Source organism: Podarcis cretensis (assembly GCF_951804945.1).
Source record: "Podarcis cretensis genome assembly, chromosome: 5".
NCBI lineage: Eukaryota > Metazoa > Chordata > Lepidosauria > Squamata > Lacertidae > Podarcis > Podarcis cretensis.
In genome coordinates this window covers 22,226,778-22,248,191 of record NC_137174.1, presented here as the reverse complement: position 1 = coordinate 22,248,191, position 21,414 = coordinate 22,226,778, and the positions used below count along the sequence as shown (strand labels likewise).

At 42.3% G+C, this 21,414-nt stretch overlaps 1 long non-coding RNA gene across 4 annotated transcripts in view; it reads left to right on the top strand.

The window, feature by feature from the left end:
- The window catches only part of LOC307215968, a 70,955-nt gene that overhangs the window by 33,260 nt on the left and 16,281 nt on the right, over positions 1-21,414 (top strand). The window contains exons 1-4 of one of the 4 annotated variants that reach the window (XR_013838821.1): positions 6,508-6,590; positions 13,891-14,006; positions 16,335-16,521; positions 16,663-16,765. This is a non-coding gene — a long non-coding RNA (uncharacterized lncRNA). Of the gene's footprint in view, positions 1-6,507; positions 6,591-13,890; positions 14,007-16,334; positions 16,522-16,616; positions 16,766-21,414 lie in introns of those variants that run through there. The other 3 variants (XR_013838818.1, XR_013838820.1, XR_013838819.1) reach the window with 3 other exon arrangements.

Genomic DNA, 21,414 nt, shown 5'->3' with positions numbered 1-21,414 from the left:
AAAGGAGCCATTTTGTCACAGATGAGAAATTAGAGGAATGTGCAGATTTCCCAAGCAATGTGTGAAGGATAAAGGGAAGGGGGAGAGGATAATTTGATGTGAGGAGGGGAGATAGTTTCCCCCCTCCCTCAGCTGACCTACATGGCTAATGGGGGGTATGTATGTCTATAGGGACGCGGGTGGCGCTGTGGGTTAAAGCACAGAGCCTAGGACTTGCCAGTCAGAAGGTCGGCAGTTCGAAACCCCGCGGCGGGGTGAGCTCCCATTGCTCAGTCCCTGCTCCTGCCAACCTAGCAGTTCGAAAGCACATCAAAGTGCAAGTAGATAAATAGGTACCACTCTGGCAGGAAGGTAAATGGCATTTCTGTGCTCTGCTCTGGTTTGCCAGAAGCAGCTCAGTCATGCTGCCACATGACCGGGAAGCTGTACGCTGGCTCCCTCGGCCAATAAAGCGAGATGAGCACCGCAACCCCAGAGTCGGTCACGACTGGACCTATGTGCATGTGTGCAAGAATGTAGGGTGGTCACACAAACTGTTGGCATGCAGCCCCCCATGGGGTTATCCAAGGTGAATTCAACCCTCTGACCCTCAAAGGGTTCGCCACCCCGATCTAGAATGTTACAAGGGCTTCTTGGTGGTTACGTTCACAGCCAGGAAGACTTGTTAGTAGAATAATTTGATTTAAAATGTATATGATGCATGTTGGACTTACTCCTGAGTAGACAGACACAGGATAGTGCTGTGAAACGTGCTCAGTTAAATGAGGCCTGTTAAAATTCCTGAGTAATCTTTAAAAACTTGCTCCTGCCTGCTCCCTAAGTGGCAGCAATACTTGATGTTAGGTGCCCCCCCATGCCTAAGGATGAGAGAATTCCCCCCTATTGTGTTATCGTTCCATGGGTTTGCTCTCTCCTGTTTTGCACTGCTCCTGAATTCTGATTTAACTTGGATAATTTCTAAAATTACATTTGGAATTGGAGCATGCAGAGCAACTTGTAACTGCTGCTTCCATTTCATTTGTGTGGTCTTTCTGCCTCCCCAGGGAGCAATATGCTCTGCAAACAAAAGGTGTGGTTGTATACAGGGCTTTTTTCAGGGAGAGCTCACAGGAACTCAGTTCTGGCACCTCTCAAGTGGGAGCCATTGCCATTCTAAGAAAACAAGGGAGGTGTTCATTGTGAGTTCCAGCACCTCTTATTCTAGAAAAATAGTGCCGATTTGAATACCTGTCTTATCACGATTCTTTTTGCAGTCTCTTAATATGCTGAAGTGCAGATGTCAAACACCCAAGAAAAAGAACTTTGATGCAATCATGTCTACATTAAGGTTGCTTTTTTTCTGGTTGTTGTTGCAGTACTTTATTTGTTGTGCATGCCGATTAACAATGTAGAATGCGGGACCGGGGGGCCAGGGTGCATGAATGAATGGAAGGAACTCGAAATTGCAGGAAAATGTGCATACTCAGGAATCTGTGTTAGCTGGAAATAACAGGAACACAATTGTGGCAGAACTTAATGGAACAATGATCAGGCCTAAATCAGATCATGTGGCAACATTAGGACTGGCTCAGGATCCAGTGGGACTTTCTGTTGACTTCCACTAGTGAGGGTCCTGCCAGTGGCATTTTTGACTGCTCATCTATTTGGTGGGATGAAAGGGGGAGCTCTGTGCTAGTGGAGACTGGCAGGGCAGTGTGGAATGACACGTTGACCCAATCCAACCCCCCACTGCCTGGTGCTAGGAGGTATGGGTTGCCCTCTAGATCTGGATCCAACTCTGGAAATAAGGCCAGCTAATTTGGAATGCCATAATCCAGGAAGAAATCTGGATGAGAAGAATTTTGGGAGCATTTCTAACCAACCCATAGCCCTGTGGAAGCTCTGCATAACTGATATCCTCCATTCATTTTCTTACTGGCATTCCGTTGTGCACTAGAATTGCCATAAGTTTCATTCATAGCAAAACTGGGAGCTCCTGTCCCACGTATCTTGAGATAATGCATTGGGTTCTTGAGTTTTTGAGAGGAAAATACGAGAAGCCCAAACCATCAGGTGTCAAAACTTTCTTAAATGTGCTGCTCCATGCTGAATCCATTCACATTTTGAACAGGAAGGCTCTTCTTCAGAGGAAATTACTCAGCAGTTAGACAGACACAAATGGAGCTTTTCTGTTATCTCCAGGGCTGTCGACTGTATGTACAAATTATAAAGCGACTCGGATGGAAGACGCCTTCCCAATGACAGGCGACATTTAATGCAAAAACAAAACATACCAAGAACACTTTGGGGAAGTCCCAATGACACTTTGCCAAATGCACAAGCAAATGAAACATTGTTTCTTATGATCAAACTACATGATATTCACAGCTGTTTGCCACTCTTCTCTTGTGTTTTTCCTTGTTTTTAAAAGCAAAAGGCAGCCTCTAGTACAGTGATGGGACACCTTTGGCTCTCCAGTTGCTGTTGGATCCCAACTCAGATTAGCTCTAATTTGAGGTGTATGTCTGTGATTCTTTCTAAGGTGCTATTTTCAACTTGGCTCCAGCCAAGTTTGAGATTCTATTAGGGGGGGACCCCAAACTAGATCCTAATCTGCCCAGTTGTGCTCTCGGCCTTCCATGGCATCCTCCATTCAAGCAAAGAGAAAACTTATATGTTGCCTATAGGAGAGCTTTTTGACAGTTTTTGCCAACCTGGTGCCCTCCATGTGTTTTAGAAGACAGTTCCCATCTGCCACCAGACAGCCATTTGAGGGTACCAGGCTGGTGAAGTTTGTTTCAACAAGATGACGATGAGGAAATACATGCCATTGTAGTATTATTATTATTATTATTATTATTATTATTATTATTATATTAAATTTGTATACCACCCTTTATCTGTAGATCTCAGGGCAGTTCACAACAAAAAAATTACAATACAACCCCCCCCCAACAAAATACTTAATAAAAATAAGACCAAAAACAAACCAATAATTTCCCCCTCCCACAACACATTTAAAAGGGTACCTGACATTGATCAGCCCAAGGCCTGGTTGAAGAGGAATATATTCACCTACTGTCTAAAGATGTGTAATGGCAGGGAAGCCACTAAAGAAAAGGCCCACGCTCGTGTTGCCACCCTCCAGATATCTCATGGAGGAGGCACATGAAGAAGGACCTCAGGTGGTGATCTCAGGTTCCAGGTAGGTTCCTATGGAAAGAGGCAGTCCTTGAGATACAGTGGTACCTCGGTTTAAGAACAGCCCTGTTTACAAACTATTCGGTTTACGAACTCCGCAAAACCAGAAGTAGTGTCCCGCTTTGCGAACTTTACTTTGGTCTAAGAACGGAAGCCAAATAGTGGAAGGGCACCGACAGCGGGAGGCCTCACTAGGGAAATCGTGCCTCAGTTTAAGAATGGTTTTGGTTTAAGAAAGGACTTCCGGAATGGATTAAATTCGTAAACCAAGGTACCACTGTATTGTGGTCCTGAGCTGCAAAACCTTACTGAGCATTAGGAAAATGAAATGAAAATGAATTTGATTCCACACTTCAAGACATAGTACAAAACAGCATTTTACTTGATAAAAAGCTTCCTCTATTGACCACTCTTATTTAAATGCTCACTTCTGCCTCTATTGAAGGCTTTTGACCCAGTAAGGAGACTTTAAAAAAAACCCTCACAAAATTAAGATACCACCTGAACTAAACCACACTTTGGGTAAAAAATGTAACCTGCTGTTCTTTTAACATTCAGGTATATTTTGATGGTATCCACAGGCTTCCTATGTTAACTATCAAATTTCACTCTTGACCTAAGTGCTCTCCTCTGGGGGCGGGGAGAGAGAGATACAATTCAAAAGCTCCAGAACACTTTTTGTTTTACCTAATAGTCTGCATGATCATTACACAGCAGCATTTGTTTGCCACATAATAATGATTAATCTCATATTCACTGCTGCTCTTCAGAAGATGCCTATGGTTATTTATATGTGTTTCCAACTCACTCAGTAATTCTACTTTATTATTGGAAGAACACATGCAAAATAGACATTGCAGTGAAATATAAAGTCAAGAACTGTTATGTACTGAAGTTCTCACCCTGGGCCAGCAGGGGGATACTGTAGATAGTTTTCACTTGGGTCCGCATATGCAAATAAGGGATTGAAAGTGACGTTCAGTGATTGGATAGTTACAGAAAGTTGTTACAGTTGCGTGGTACTGGAGCTCTATATAAGCAGGCTGGCTGAACCCTACAGTTCAGTTCTGTTCTGGCCTGTGAATAAACAAGAGCTGTTTGAAGAATCGCTGTGTCGTCTGGTATGTTCACCCACAACTTAACAAGAACACCCCACCCAACTACTGCCTGAGTTCAGCCCTGCATCTTGATCAGACCAAAGGTCTATCTATCCCAACGTCCTTTTCCCAATTTTGACTAACCAGTTGCTTCTGAGAAGACCACAAGAATGGGATGAAAACAATCTCTGTTTTTAAATACCTGGGGGTAAACTTAACATCCAAGAATGTGAACTTATTTAAGGACAATTATGAAAAATGTTGGTCAGAAGTTAAAAAAGATCTGGAAATATGGTCAAGGCTGAAACTTTCCTTGCTAGGCCGAATCGCTACTATTAAGATGAATGTACTGCCTAGAATGTTGTTTTTATTCCAGACGTTGCAGATTGTGGACAAGATGGAATGCTTCAAGAAGTGGCAGAAAGATATATCAAAATTTGTCTGGCAGGGCAAAAAGCCCAGAATTAAATTTAAGATTTTAACTGACGCAAAGGATAGAGGGGGGTTTGCCCTGCCGGACTTAAGACTTTATTATGAATCAGCAGCTTTCTGCTGGTTGAAACACTGGCTACTTCTTGAGAACACTGACATTTTGGATCTGGAAGGGTACGATAATAGTTTTGGTTGGCATGCATACTTATGGTACGACAAGGTAAAGGTGTATAAAAGCTTTAAAAACCATATTGTAAGGAAAGCATTGTATAACGTTTGGATTAGATACAAAGATTTGTTGGAAAGTAAAACCCCTAGGTGGGTGTCACCAATGGAAGCTAGGGAAGTAAAAAAGCTTAATATGGATTCTAAATGGCCAAAATATCATGAGATTTTAGAATACGATGGTGAAAGGGTGAAACTTCAGAGCTATGAGAAACTAAAGCCTAAGGTCCGAGATTGGTTGCATTACCATCAAATAAATGAGACGTTTAAACAGGACAGGAAAATAGGATTTCAGAAAGAGAAGTCAAAATTAGAAACAGAATTGTTGGAACCCAATACTAAGAACTTATCAAAAATGTATAACTTGCTGCTAAAATGGAATACACAGGATGAAACGGTGAAATCAGCTATGATTAAATGGGCACAAGATATCGGTCATGATATTATGTTTGCTGACTGGGAACAGTTATGGACCACCGGTATTAAATTTACTGCATGTAATGCATTAAGAGAAAATATTATGAAAATGATCTACCGGTGGTACATGACCCCAGTCAAGCTTGCAAAAATTTATCATTTGCCTAATAATAAGTGTTGGAAATGTAATGAGACTGAAGGCACTTTCTACCACCTTTGGTGGACCTGCCCAAAGGTTAAAGCTTTCTGGGAAATGATCTATAATGAAATTAAGAAGGTCCTTAAGTGGACTTTTCCTAAGAAACCAGAGGCTTTCCTCTTGGGCATGGTGGGCCAAGCGGTGTCAAGGAAGGATAGGACTTTCTTTATGTATGCCACTACAGCAGCAAGAATTCTACTGGCAAAGTATTGGAAGACGCAAGAACTACCTACTCTGGAAGAATGGCAAACAAAGGTGATTGACTTTATGGGACTGGCCGAGATGACGGGCAGAATCCGGGACCAGGGGAAAGAGACAATGGAAGAGGACTGGAAGAACTTCAAAATATATCTTAAAAATAATTGCAAAATTGAGGAATGTTAGGATGTCAGGGGGTAAGAAGTAAAGAATTGCAGCAGTAAACAAAAAAACTTAAGAAACTTTTACGAAAGGGAACTAAGACAATGGACTTAAGGGTTGCTAAAGAATTATTAAACAAGGATGCAGGGATGGGGAGGTATGGGGAAGTCAAAGAAAGAAGGGTAAGAACCGATGAGTATGATCTGATACTGTTTTATATTGTTCTTTATTATATTTGTGGAAATTAATAAAAATTATTATTAAAAAAAAAAAAACAATCTCTGTTTTTTGCCCATTCCCAGTTGCTAGTGTTCAAGTATACTGCCTCTGAAACAGGGAAGATTCAGTTACCGAAAATGGCTAATAGCCCTCTCAATCATGAGGAAGAGAAATATATTCATGGAGCAGCATATCTATTATTTATCATAACTTGTTTTATTACATTTATATTTCACCTTTCCTTCACTGTGACAACAGCCCCTTGAGACAGGCAAGGCTGATTAGGTTTGTTTTCACCCCACCTCTGTGATATCACTGTGTAGCCTAATATGATTGACTAGGTAGCATTGTGATGTCATCCTGTTCAGTATGGGATCCCTGAAAGGCTTGGATCACTCATGTAACAGATCCATGTAGAGACAAAGAATGACAAACCAGAGGAAACAATGGCACAGAAAAAGGTAAGAATTAAAAAGACAAGGAATTTGTGTGTTTGCGGGGATTTCTATTCAACTAATATCACTATTTTGACTCAAACAAGACAGAGCAGCATACATCTTACAAGTTATGCCTGAAGTACTCTTCACAAGTAAGCATTTAAAAGAGCAATTTATATTTTTAGAGACAACATATAACTAGAAATTATCTGGTAAAGGGCACTGATAAATTCAACCCACTTTCATTCAGTAGCCAATAATCTGAATTAACTCCAAGCGATGGGTATTAACAACATAATTTTGGCAAGCAACAGTGGTGACTCATTAGAGAACCAATGGAAGTACAACAGACTAAAAAGCAGATAAATCAAGAGTTTTCTCTTATGAATATGTCATTCTGTTATAAATGATATAAAAGCACAGCTACAATATCCAAGCAGGCAAAGCCATAAATCTGAGGCTATCTGAGATGGTGGTGGGCAGAGAAAATTTTGCTTAAGAAATTTTGTCTCGGGGTGCTTCCAGAAAACCTGTTTAGTGAGCAAGTTTGATGTGCAGGACCGTGGGATCCACTTTAACAGCACAGCTTGAATTTGTGTGTGTGTGTGTGTGTGTGTGTGTGTCTGTGTCTGTGTGTGTGTGTGTGTGCCACTGAATCACACCTGCAAAAATAGTGACAGCATGGAAGTCTCCAAGGTCCTGAATATAGCCACCAGATTGCATTTTTCTGTCGTACCCCTTTCATTATAAAGATAGCCTGCATGTGCAAAACGTACCCAGAGCCAAAAGGTCCCAGATTCTGTCCTTTAGTTCAAAAATTCTCAAGTTGCAGGGCTGACAATGTTCACGGCACTGACAGCCACAGCAAGACAAAAGTGAGCTAGATAGATCAACGACCTGATTTAGTATTATGGTACCTTCATTTGGTCATATCAGTGGGATGCAGCTAGCAAGTGATTAATGTAGTCTGCGCATACAGCCCAAATATGAGGTGGGAACTGTGTGTCTGTGTGATAGATTTGGGGAGGGGCAGCAGGGAACATTCCTCATCTAAATGTTACTCTGTCCAAAACAAAAATTGATGTACATAGGAGATTAAATATCAGATTAAATATCAGAGAACAGAGTTCTAATGAGGAGTTAAAGGCAGATGCAAAAGAGGACAGATACTAGGGTAAAACTAGATGCTGGGGTGTTAATGCCATGGACCCCTCCATCTTATGCTCAGGTTGTATAAATAAAGCCATATACCCTAAAAAGACCACAGTCTCTACTGACCTTCATTTCAAGGAAACTGAACCCTGGATAAGTGCTGAGCTTGCTGCTTAGAGACTTAATAATAACACCATTATTATTATTATTATTATTATTATTATTATTATTATATTTATTAGAATTGAAAAGGAAAGGGATGGGTGGTTCTTTGGCCTGAAAACAAAATGGTGGCAGGCTGATATGGTTTATAATGACATATTCCAGCTGCTCAGGATAAATGAGGTATTAGAAACAATGAAAACTCACCTGCTTCAAAGACAAAGGTGAGGTAAAAACATACAGCAAGCACCTGGGAGACTGAAGTTGTGTAAATAAAGAATAAATCAAGCTCTGAAGGTTAATGCACCCTTTAGACAAACTGAGAGAATTTGGGTGATCTCTTTGAGTTTGTTGGGATGGTGACATCTTGCCATTATGATGATGGATAAGCATGCTAAGGGAGTAATCATCCATGTAAATTTGTCTGACATCAACATGAAGTGGGAATGGGGACGCAACACAAGCTTCTGCATCCAATAAAAAAACAAATAAGGTGCCAATGGAGTGCATTTGTCAATACAAAAGCACTGAGAATGCAATGGGGGGGGACCCAGATGTAACCAGCTTTCCTCAAGCAAGTACCTTAAAGGAGGGGAATAAGGATTTTATTTTTTGCTTCACGTGAGCCTAAAAAAGGATCTTTAAAAAGGTGTACATTAACATGCTAACTTTTTAATACAGGGCAGGCAAATATTTTTCCTGCAGTGGCGTGTGGTAGAGTCCCCACCAAAAGTGAAATTTTGAGGAGAATTCCACTAAAAAAAAATGTTGAGGGAAGCCCAAAGTATTTTGATAAGACTAGATATATTCCATGGGGAGGTTCTATTCTGCACATCCCTAACTGGGACACTCAGAGAACTTGGGGTAAGTTCTTAGTTAAACTGTCTTGCAGGGAGGTTGTGGGTGCCACCGGTCTCACACCAGCAATAGATGTTCTGCCAGGGGTCCAGGGCTGGCTCAGAAACTCTCCAAACAGTTGGCAGATGGTATTTGGCACCAAAATTCCCTTAAGGAAAAAGGGAGATGGCTAGGCTACCCTACCAATAAACTTCCCCTATGAATAGGGAGGCTTCTTTTTTAAATAATGGATGTATGGATATATATATAAACCCTTCAATTTTAATGATGCATGCCTCTTCCAGATTACCTGTTTATTGAGCATTTCCTCTGGTTTGTTTGCAGAGGGATTTGTCAGACAATGGTTATCCCAGGCTTTTGGGTGCATTCCACCATCACTTAGCTTACCACAAATAAGAGGGGAAACAGGTTTCAAGAGCTCTTAATCCAATTTCAGTCAAACTGTTAATAAGTCAATTTTAGGTCTTGTAGGTTGATAAGCCCCTTCATGGATCACTGCCTTGCCGTGGTGAAGGGGCTCAAATAACTCAGAAGCTATGAACTATGCCATGCAGGGCACCCAAGATGGACAGGTCATAGTGGAGAGTTTTGACCAAACATGATCCACATGGAGCAGGAACTGGCAAGCCACGACAAGGCTGTATATTGTCTCCCTGCTTATTTAAATTATATGCAGAATTCATCATGCGAAAGGCTGGGCTGGATGAATCCCAAGCCGGAATTAAGATTGCCGGAAAAAATATCAACAACCTCAGATATGCAGATGACACAACCTTGATGGCAGAAAGTGAGGAGGAATTAAAGAACCTTTTAATGAAGGTGAAAGAGGAGAGCACAAAATATGGTCTGAAGCTCAACATCAAAAAAACGAAGATCATGGCCACTGGGCCCATCACCTCCTGGCAAATAGAAGGGGAAGAAATGGAGGCAGTGAGAGATTTTACTTTCTTGGGCTCCATGATCACTGCAGATGGTGAAAGCAGTCACAAAATTAAAAGACGCCTGCTTCTTGGGAGAAAAGCAATGACAAAGCAGAGACATCACCTTGCCAACAAAGGTCCGTATAGTTAAAGCTATGGTTTTCCCAGTAGTGATGTATGGAAGTGAGAGCTGGACCATAAAGAAGGCTGATTGCCGAAGAATTGATGCTTTTGAATTATGGTGTTGGAGGAGACTCTTGAGAGTCCCATGGACTGCAAGAAGATCAAACCTCTCCATTCTTAAGGAAATCAGCCCTGAGTGCTCACTGGAAGGACAGATCGTGAAGCTGAGGCTCCAATACTTTGGCCACCTCATGAGAAGAGAAGACTCCCTGGAAAAGACCCTGATGTTGGGAAAGATGGAAGGCACAAGGAGAAGGGGACGACAGAGGACGAGATGGTTGGACAGTGTTCTCGAAGCTACCAACATGAGTTTGACCAAACTGCGGGAGGCAGTGGAAGACAGGAGTGCCTGGCGTACTCTGGTCCATGGGGTCATGAAGAGTCGGACACGACTAAATGATTAAAGAACAATAACAACAAAGGTTGATAAGGGAGCAGAAACCTAGAGGATTTTTTAGCAAGTACCTGATGACTTCAACTTTGGGAGAAGCCTGCCCACACTGAGCTTAGGATATGTGAGCAGCACTCTCAAGACCCCCATTCCCAATGTAATGCACAGCCAAGCTGGATCTTGGTGTGGACTGAGTATCTTCTAATAGCTACTAGGCACTGGGGTAGTTATATTTCAGAGTGATACATCTCTACAAACGACCATTATATGTTGCTTCTGCTCAGGGCTGGCCCATGAGAGCTTGTGAAATCTCATGAGATCTTGCCAGAACCTGTTGCCATTGCCTCTGCTTTGCGGGCACCACCAGATAAGGGAGGCTTCTGTGGCAGCATAGCAGCACATTACTGTTTTACCTCTGGCAGTGAAATGGGACATGCCACTTCTGTTTATTCTAGATGAAGATATGTTTGAATTCTACCTCCATCCATACATGATGAATCTCCACAACATCCTGATCAGTTAAGCAAATCAGTTAGGCAGCAGGGCAAGGAATCCCAATGATAGGCTAAAACCATGTACCAGAGCTAGGGGTGGGGGAACAGGCTTCTTCAGTATGTAATTTTTGGAACATGTAATTTATTTGCCAAGGTGCAAACTGTTTTCAATAAAATGTTATCCCGCCACTCCCTGCCTTAAATGCCGAGTTTAATATTGGAGAGTAGGGGGAAATGATTCACGTCAGAACCATGCTGAGATTTATGCATAGCACTTGAATTGACTCATGAGACATTTTGCAAGGGGTGAAATTATGTACGAAAAGCCATTCAATGAAAGACAAGGCACTTTGTCCGGCAACACTTCTAGGCATTTGATATACAAATCCCACCCACTTGGATCCCACCTGCGCGTTTGGCCTTTGTTACTCAAGCATTATGACTGGGAAAAATAAGGATGTGGCTTAAATGGAAGCTCTTGACATCTCATGCTTAAAAAGGGGCTTGGCTGCAGTTGTCTATTGACGTCCACTTAATGAATCTAAATGCTGACATAAAATCAGCTGTGTTGATGGAGCCCACGCCTTAGTGAAATATTTGGTGCAGTTCTGTAGTTCTGCAAAGGGTAGGGAGACTAGGGATTTCTAACAGAGAATCTTCAGCGCCTCTACCAAAATACAATTCTCTGAGGGAAACCATGCCAGTGAAACTGTTATTAACCTAATACTATGGAGCAAATATTCCTTTTATATTTCGGGAGCCACTCTGGACAATTGATTAACTTAGTCTTATCCTATGACTTCAAGTATGTGTACTCAGAATCGCAGTGCTAATTTAAGAAGGTGTGTGCATGTCTGTGTGTTTAGGACTGTAGCATTAACTTGTCACTTATCAGCAGAGCCAAAGGTTTATATATTAATGGAACAACATGATTATGACTGTAAGAAGCTGGCTTATGCTAAATTGGATCACTGATATATCTTGCCCAGTAACTTCTCCGACTGTAGCTCTCCAGGATTTCTGGCAGAATTTTCCCCTGGCCCTGAAATATGAGATGCTTTAGCCAGAGGTGCTGACTAACTAGGCTTGGGACCTTATCTATGCAGAGTATAGCTGTGGATCCTCTGTACCCTTGAAGTATAGAGCCTGGGTTTCTTCCCTATAAAATATGAACCTACAATCTGAATAAGGTATTTCACACAAAAGCATCCTGATAGGCAAGAAGCTGAATTTTTAAAACAAACAGACCGAAGGGCACCCGCCTCCCAAATCTTTATGCATAAGATGACCAGATGCATAACTTTCCTTGAAGGAAACACTTTCTGCTTTTTAGTTCCATCTGCTGGCAAATTGTTGGAGGCCTCACAAATGCAGCCTGAAGAGGGTTACGTATCATCTATGATTTATGTGGCTGGCATTTATACTTTACATCAAAACCATAGTCCCCAAGTGATTCGGCTTGAGCAGTTTGGATTAAAAAAAGGATTACATGGAGCTTTAAGGATTTTGTCCCCTTGCCTGAGCCCAACCCCTACAGTTAATTCAAATCTAGTAAATGATATATGGACGGTGTCTGTTGGAGGCTCAGAAGCAGTGTTAGCATTGCAGGGTGGCCTAGTCCTCTAATTTTTGTGATGGCAGCCTTAGTTACTGGCTAACAGTGGGGCATGATTTGGCTAAAATTGGGAAAGAAGCATGGAGCGGAGCTTTGGAATTAATTAAGGGAGCCATAACACACACAAATTCAGGTTTTTCTTGAAATTCAAAGAGAGACTAAGAAAGGCTTCAAGTTGCCATCAGAAAAGCCCAGCTGGATCAGTTCAAAAGCCCTGCTAGTCTGGCATTCTGTTGCTTGCAGTGACCAGCCAGATACTTCTCAGAAGCTGGCCAGTGGTTCCTGGAAGCAGCAGCCCTCATCTGCTGCTTGTTCCCAAGACTTGCTATTCAGTGGCTCTGTGCCTCTAAACCTGGAGGTTCCATTTTGTAAAAGTGGCAAATCAGTGTGGTTGCATGTGAGGGGGAAATTAAAATGACAATTTGATACTCCAAGCTTGTTTACTCGGGCTCATAGAGTTCAGTGGGATCATCTCTAGGTAAGCTTGCATAAGATGGTTGCAGCCTTGAAGTGACAATTGGGTCTCTGAGTGAGAGCCTGCCAACTCTATATGCTAGTTTCAAACATGTGTGACTTAAAAAAATATATCGCACCAAGATGCAGTATTTTGCAGCTGAGCCTTCAATGCTACTCAGTATTGAATGTTAAGGCTGTCACTTCTGACTCCAGACGTTGCACTTGCACAACCTCACTGAAGCAGGATAGTCACGGACCCTCCTGTACGTTCTCTCTGCAGTGATCTTATCAGTCCATCCTGGCCTGCTGCATAACACACCTGCAGGCCTTTTTGAGCAAGCAGGTGAAGGAGACAGATGACTGAGTTGTAAATGGAGCATTACTTCATCCATACAGCTGCTTCTGCTGCTACATATGCCTACAGCAGGAGGTACTGTAGGTGATGGGCTTGTTGGCTCCCTGCAGCCTTTCTCCTTCTGGTCATCACTGCCATGACATCTGTCACTGCCACTATAGAACAGGAATTCGGTAGCACTACTAATGGCTGACAACCCCAGTGTACCTGAGTATTCAGCACCAATGCAATGATTCTCCATGGAAAGTTGCAAAGCATGCAGGCAGAGATGTTATGATCACAGTTGAGTAATTCTGCAGAACATTGGCAACTCCTTGGTGGTAGGTTCATAACAGAACAGCAACAGCCACAAAAAGCAAATCTTCACCCAATCCCTAATGGATACATGGGATACAGTGCCACCAGATGTGGTGATAACCAACATATTAAATGACTTTTATATTAATTAATGGGATATAGATCTACTGACAGGGTGGGGAACCAGTTGACCTTCAGACTCCAGTTCACATCAGCCACAGGCTGCATGGCCAGGACTCAAATGTGATGGGAGTTGAGGGTTACAGGTTTCCTGCCCTATATTTATTCTTACCTATAAGCCTACATCTAAATAGCAGGCAACAGAGGAGGAATGTTTTGCTTCCCCGAGGCATCTAGCGGGCCACGGTCAGAAACAGAACATTGGATTAGATATGTCTTTGGTATGAACTAACAGGGTCCTTCTTCTGTTTTTATTCCCAGGCTCTGCTGTATTGTATGTGGCAAGATTGTGGACAATGGGGCTGATTGCCAGAGGATGGATATAGATATCTCCCCTTCACTGAACTTGTAGTCAATTCATCTCAGGGTGTCATAAGGTAAGCCAGCCCAGTATAGAGTTTTAAATCATTCAAACAGATGGTATGTGAGGCGGTACCATTAAAACACTCTCAGATGAAACCTAATACAGTACTACTATACTCTGTTTACCTAGCAAGTGTTACCACAATTCCAGAATGGTTCTCTGTTGCTGCATTGCAATATAATGCAGTAGGATGAGAAATCTGTTCTCTGAAAATCTAAGTGCTCCCTTAATACATCTTGTCTAATAATAATGATCTGCTATCATGGAGCCTGGAAAATGATTCGTCAGCACAGAGCATGTGCTGTAGATTCAGAAGTAGAAATCTTTGCTCAGTTAACTTTGTGCAACTTTGGACATCTATGTTGGAATATAGGAAACCCCCAAAGTCTGCCTGCCGGAGGATTCAACAGCTTCCCTATCTCTACACAGCCTCCAAAACAGCTGGTAAAACTCCATGTTAAGAGACTGTGAACTGCTGCTTCCAGACACTGGGGAGCATTTGGGATACAATTTCACCCATCTGCTGCAATTGTAGTGGAACATTTAGTATGGAGACTCTTGTGGCCTTTGTGATTCCAGATGAATTCGCATGGCATTGGCCTTATTCAGCTTTCCCCCCTTGTGCACCTGCAATCGCATGAGGGAAGAGAGTGGGGTCACCACTCCCCTCTGTCGTGTCACCATTGCCCAATCTGTGCACCTTGATAAGGGTGACTTCTGCAAGCGGGGATCTTGTTGTAAGCATGCAGGCTCCTCATGCAACTGAGAGCTTTGAGAGATCAGGATTTGAAATGCTTCCATTTTGCCACATGGCAAAAGTTACCCTTGGAACATGTGAGAGGCATGTCAATCAGGCAACAATGATGCAATACAGGGGGCAGGTCAGGAACATGTGATCCCCCTTCCCCCTTCCATGCAAGTGGATTCATATGAGGAGGAAGATCCGAAGCTCTCAAGGAGGGTATGAAGTAGGGGTGTAGCTGAGCAGGGGTGTAGCCTGGTGCGAAGTCTCAAGGGCCAGACAGAGGGTGAAGAGTATATGGGTTTGTGTGAGGTGAGACACAGTAATCACAGTAAGAGACTTTATTGAGCTAACAGAACTGAACAACAGGGGCAAAGCAACTGCTTATATGTATTTCTAAAGGCTTGGACCACTCCCACTCTCAATGTGATTGGCTGTCTAAACCTGCAAGCTGCAAATCGTAACTCAGAGTTTAAGAGCCAATGCCAGTAGCCCAAAACCTGATAATGCTACATGATTGGATATCATGTATCGAATTAGAACACAGGGGCTCAGAATCCTTAGTCTAGACTCAAGCTCAGGCAAACACAGACCACTGAATACACAACAGAGGGCTCACCCACACTTCTCATTGTCCTGTTATTTTTAGGCAGGGGTCTGATGGGGTTGGGGTTTCTTTTTGGGGGGCGGCTGTCGCTTTCCTCAGGGAAACCCATGGTTTACTGCCAAATTTACAAACATTAATCCACAATAGTTCCAATTAGCAGTAAACAGGGAATTTTCCCAGGGAAAGTGGGACGACAAAAGAAAAAGGAAAAACTTTCTGACCCATGCCTAGAAATCGCAGGACAATTAGAAATTTGGGTGAGTCTACAGAGGGCTGCATTTGCCCCCCGGGCCTGAAGTTCTCCACCACTGCTCTAAATGGTGTACCTACAGCAGGAAGAAAATAATATGAAGCGTTTCAGAATTGCAGTTTGTATCAGGAGCGCCTTATTTGCATCATTAGCATGATTTATCATAGACTGCTTTACGATGCAGCTTGATCTGAAAATCAGGATTGGAATATTATGAATGATGTGGTGAATATCTCATGTGAGTCTCGTGCGAGTCTGCTGCTTCCCCTTCCCCCAACTCCTAGGGAAGGTTAGCTGTGATGAAAGAGAGATCTGGGGATAAACAACACCCACAGAAGGAGGAGGAGAAGAAAGCCAGCTAGCAGTTCCTCCTTTCCTGTGTTTATGACTTCAATCCCCTCCAGCTTTGTTTAGTTTTTTTTATAAAAAAAAAACCTGGTGGCAAAAAGGCTTCAAAATTCCGAACAGGAAGAGCTGGCTGGGCAGCTTTTCATGTGAGAGGCATTAATGTGTAGTCTGGCTCTATGTTCCCTCGAGCTCCGCCTGAGAAAACATCTGTAAGAAGGAGCCGCATTTAAATGCAACTGCATGCTTGCAAATAGCCCACCACAACAGCTGAAGAGTGACTGGCGAATCTGTTTCAACAACAGATTCTTTCTTGTTATGTAGGCTAATTTGTGAAGAGTCTCTTTTCGGCATTCATCGTCACACTGAAATTTAAACGCCTTGACTTCCTGTGCAGGGAAATAACAGGCTTGGGGTAGGGATGGGAATCTGAAGCCCATGGCATCCACACTCTCCATTTTGCCCTCAGGAGTCTTCAGAGGCCAGCCCCCTCTCCTGAACTAGATGGCCCTTGTGTTCCCTTCCAACTCTACCTGTGATTCTTTGGTTCTATGTACACCACCTTCTGCCCCATGGAGGAAAAGGTGAGAAATAAATGTTTTAAAAGATAAATTAAAAATAAAAATTGCTTCTGCCTGACACGTGGAACTAAGAAAGCTAGATGTAATTTTCTTTCAAGATCAAATCATTATTATTTTGACCCATTGTCATAGGGCTCCTAAAAGGTGTGGGACCTATAGGCAGGTGTCTACTCTGCCTATTTGGTAATCCAGCACTGGAAACAGGATGGAACAGGCTCAGGAGTGAAGACATGATAAAGTGACATGGGTGAGTATTAGAGGTTTCCACCCTTATTTTGTGTGTGTGTGTGTACTTTTGTCAAGTTCCCAAAGTAGGCCAGTGATCAAATAAGACCAGAAATATTAAAGCACAAACAAATCACCTTCATTAGTTCATCAGTTTCAATTTTCCTTTTCCCATGTTAAAAAAGACAAGGACGCCATTGTGGGGAAGACATATGGATGATGTTTCCTTTTTGTGTCTATATTTGCTGCACTAAGTTTCTCCTTTTTGTTTGGCATATCCCTCCTTCCCAACCTGTTCTCTCCTTCTCATCTTCTGTTGCCCGTAAACCCACTCAACAGTCCATTCCCACATTGCTTTCTTTCATTTGGCAATGTGACGTCTTCATACTGTACGGCAAGGCTCGTTGACTCTCTGTTTTCCCTGTGTAGATCTTTACTCAGCTCTTTTCGAAGCCCTGTATTTTACACTAAGATGCTTTAATTCACCCCACCTTCCCTGTCCCTCTCTTGATCAGTTGTATTTGCTTTGGTCTTCACATTTCCATTTATTTCTTCTTTTCTACCAAGGGCAATGGAGCCAATATGTAGCATCTGAAGCCAAATATAAAGCTACCCTTGATTCTGTTGCAGGGCATCCTCACCACTCCTTGAGACCCTTCTCTGGAGATGGCAAATGGAGAACCAGGGGAATGGTGTGCATACACATGAATTTGTATCTTGATCAGCAAATAAAAGTGGTGCAAGGCTACATGTTTGCTTTTGAGAGCCAGTGTAGTGTAGTGGTTAAGAGCGGTAGACTCGTAATCTGGGGAACCGGGTTCGCTTCCCCGCTCCTCCACATGCAGCTGCTGGATGATCTTGGGCTAGTCACACTTCTCTGAAGTCTCTCAGCCCCATTCACCTCACAGAGTGTTTGTTGCGGGGGAGGAAGGGAAAGGAGAATGTTAGCTGCTTTGAGACTCCTTCGGGTAGTGATACAGTGGGATATCAAATCCAAACTCTTCTTCTTTGAATGGGACATGAGGTCATACCAGTAGAACTCCTGGGCTTTAGAATGGGGAGTCATGCACAGTTCTGCTGGGATGCTAAACTGTATGCAAAATAAGTACCTAAAAATAGCAAAAGATCAAACATTGCTCCTGCTGACTCAAGAAAAACCCGTAGCTCAAAAGGGAGAACATATGGAATCCATTTTTTTTCCCACATGACTGAATAAGCAAGACTAACTTATGTTGCACATTGGGAGTAAAGAACGGATTAATAAATGATCCGGAGACTGAAGGATAGGGCATAAAAAAAGAAAAAAGTGTCATTACTGGAGATCAATGGAGAATCATACATATCAAAATGTGGCTGAACTTCCAGATCCCTCTCCAAACAGAACAAGATGATAACATACAAAACACAACGTAATTAAAAAACCTGCCTCTGCCCCTAGAAAGATTCCCTTGCTTAGTTTTTGTGGATTTTTGTCTTGGGCATCTGATGCTTCTTTTCAGCAAGGCAGAAATAGTCACAATAATAATTGGGGTGGTGTTTGATCATCAATATTTCTTCCATGAAACAGTCAGCTCAGCTCAAATGCCTCCCACTCCCCATCAAACAATTGACTATAGGAATGTTCAGGGAAACTGGTGGGCTTTTAACTCAGACATGTTGTGTGATCCTAGTGATCAGTGACCCTTTTATAAGCTAAAGCAGTTGCACAAAGTATGGCAGCAATTGGCTAACCCATGTAGGAATAGAGTCTGTTATTCATTTCAGAATATTCCAGCATTTAACTTGTGCAAATTCAGCTTTATGTGCAGGGCCAAAAAATGTATTATTATTTTTAAAAATTAAAAGGGGCCGACATCAAGCGGGCGGGGGGAGTTGGCAATCCCACCTGCCATAGTACCCACCATGGGAGAGAATTTGGGGGTGCAGGGAGAGTGTATATATATGATTTTGGTTTTATGCATTATCCCTGGAATGTAACCCTTGCTTAAGTTGAGAGTCAACTGTACTCAAAACAGTGTTTACTGCTAAGAGGATTTAAGAATAAATTTAAAAGACTGGGGGAGTTTTAAATGTTGAAAGTTTGTCAAGCTGTATTTCTGAAAATGTTTAACTTATTCTACAAACTACCTTTCATCATCACTTGGCAGAAGCACCCAATGAGAGCTTTTCATTCACATAATATAATGCTTTGTGGCTGAGTTAGAAATTGTTTATGCAAATCTGTGCAAAATATATATTGTCAAGGGGGACATTCCTTTATTATTAATTGCATTTGTATACCAACCTTCATCTGAAGGCGGTTCACAACAGCATTTCACAAATTGGATAGCATGGACTTAAGTTTCCCTCTACAGAATTATCATTGCAAAGGAACACCTTTTATAATTTTTGAATGAGTCACTTGATCAGACCTCCTCATAGGCCCAAGCTAGATGCTGCAGTCTGCTCTTTCCGTAACTCCTATTCACAATGACACAGTTGTCAAAACAGTACTTCTATGTGTTGGCAGAAATCCTAATATTTGCTCTGTCAATCATATATTTATTGCATGACACCACTGCAGAACCTTTTTCATGCGCACAAAAGAAATTCCTACAAAATCATCACTTGCACAGAGAGGGTAGCAACACTCCATAAGATTTTTCTCCATAGTGCACGTACTCCTCTTTTATATGCCTTTTAAACGTAGAGAGCGGGTGACTGGCTTCCCTTTATTATTCATGAGAAGAGATAGAACATGTATTCTTAAAGCAGCACCTGAAAATAATTTGCCTTATCCTCGTCTCATGGTTGTAATACTTTTAACACCCTGCTCTCCCCGCCACTGTAAAATACTGGACAAGAGAATTTCAACTTTGTATCTCTTGCAGCTTTGCCCAACAGAGCAAGTTGTTTTTGGCATCCGTCTGTCTCGAGAGACAGCAGAAACAGCGGCACAGAATTAGGGAGGTGGAAAGCTGATCTTTCATGGAATTTGCTAGTTTGAAACGCTGGTCGAGTGGAGCGAACAACATTTTACAAACCTGTGTGCAGAGGATTCATAGTATAAATTGAAAGCTTATACTATTATAAAAGCCTTTATGCACTGATATGGACCTGGAAAGGAAATAGTTGCAAGCCTGTGGGGCATAGCATTGTTATAAGAACACTGTGGAGGGGGAGATTCCTGCAACAACAACAACAACAACAACAACAACAACAACAACAACAACAACAACAACAACATTTTATTTATACCCCACCCTCCCCAGCCAAGGCCGGGCTCAGGGCGGCTATGCAGGGGGTTGGACTTGATGAGCCTTGGGGTCCCTTCCAACTATCATTCTATGAAACGGCAACTGATAATGAGAGTCCTCGTGACTTACATTGTTTCAAGAGGACATTGTGGGGAAGGGGAGAAGTACTGGCTGCCAACAGCACAATGAACAACAGGAACAGAACTCTTGCTGTTCTACTGCTACTGATGGTTTTAGTGCGAGTCTCCTTTGACTGCTTTTTACTGAGAGGTGAGGTAGAAAAGTTTTTAATTAATTGAGAAAATATATTTTTTAAAGAAAAAAATAGAGAATACCTAATACTGTACAGTGGTACCTCGGGTTACAGAGGCTTCAGGTTACAGACGCTTCAGGTTACAGACTCCGCTAACCCAGAATTAGTACCTCAGGTTAAGAACTTTGCTTCAGAATGAGAACAGAAATCGTGCGGCAGCAGCGGCAGTGGGAGGCCCCATTAGCTAAAGTGGTACCTCAGGTAAAGAACAGTTTCAGATTAAGAACAGACCTCCAGAATGAATTAAGTTCTTAACCCGAGGTACCACTGTATGTCACTCCCACTTTGGAAACAAGTCAGTGTAACTGCGAAGCCAAATTCTGCAGCAAGATCTAGATGAGCAGAGAGTTTTGGAAACATCATTGATTACGAACTGGAGAACAAACTCTCTAGCACTAGTAGAGCTGTAGGTTTGTGATCCTAGTCTGGAATCCAAATTTTCCCAACCTAACAGGCCCATAGCCACAAGACAAAAACACTGTTTGTTGCCCACCGCATCTCTACATTCACATCAAAGTTATGCCCTTGCATATTCAAATAAGGCTTTTCAATCACCATGAAGAGAAATCTCCAAAGCCGGAGGAGCCAATTTACTGATGTTGCTGTGGTTATATTTTAACATGGATGATATTAGGAGCAATTGCATTCTCTCCACACCCACCCCCTTTCACAAGAAGCTTCCGTTCTGGTGCATCTGTTGTTTCCATGGTAACCAGAAAACACTAATCTGATACCACAGTTGCTCCTGACTCAAGATAGTTACACTTTGTTACAATTATCTTCTCTTGAATGTTAGGAAGACAAGGTGGTCCACAAATGCAGCTGACACTTGGAGGAGTGTTGAAAACAAATATGCAGATACAACGTGAGAGAAATGTTGAGCTGAAGTATTGTATCGGAATTAGCGGTTATAACGAATCGTCAAATATTTCTTATTTTTTTTTCTCTTATGTTGCTCTTTCTTTGGTGACTCAGAGTGATTTCTTTCAGGTGGTTTCTCTATCTAGGTAGTGATCAAGCTTACACAAGGTTTTCTGCAGCAAAGCTGGTGGTCCAAAATCATTTAATTTATAGCATTGGGCAAATGCTAGTGAAAAAGAGACAAATGCCATTGGGCTTGTG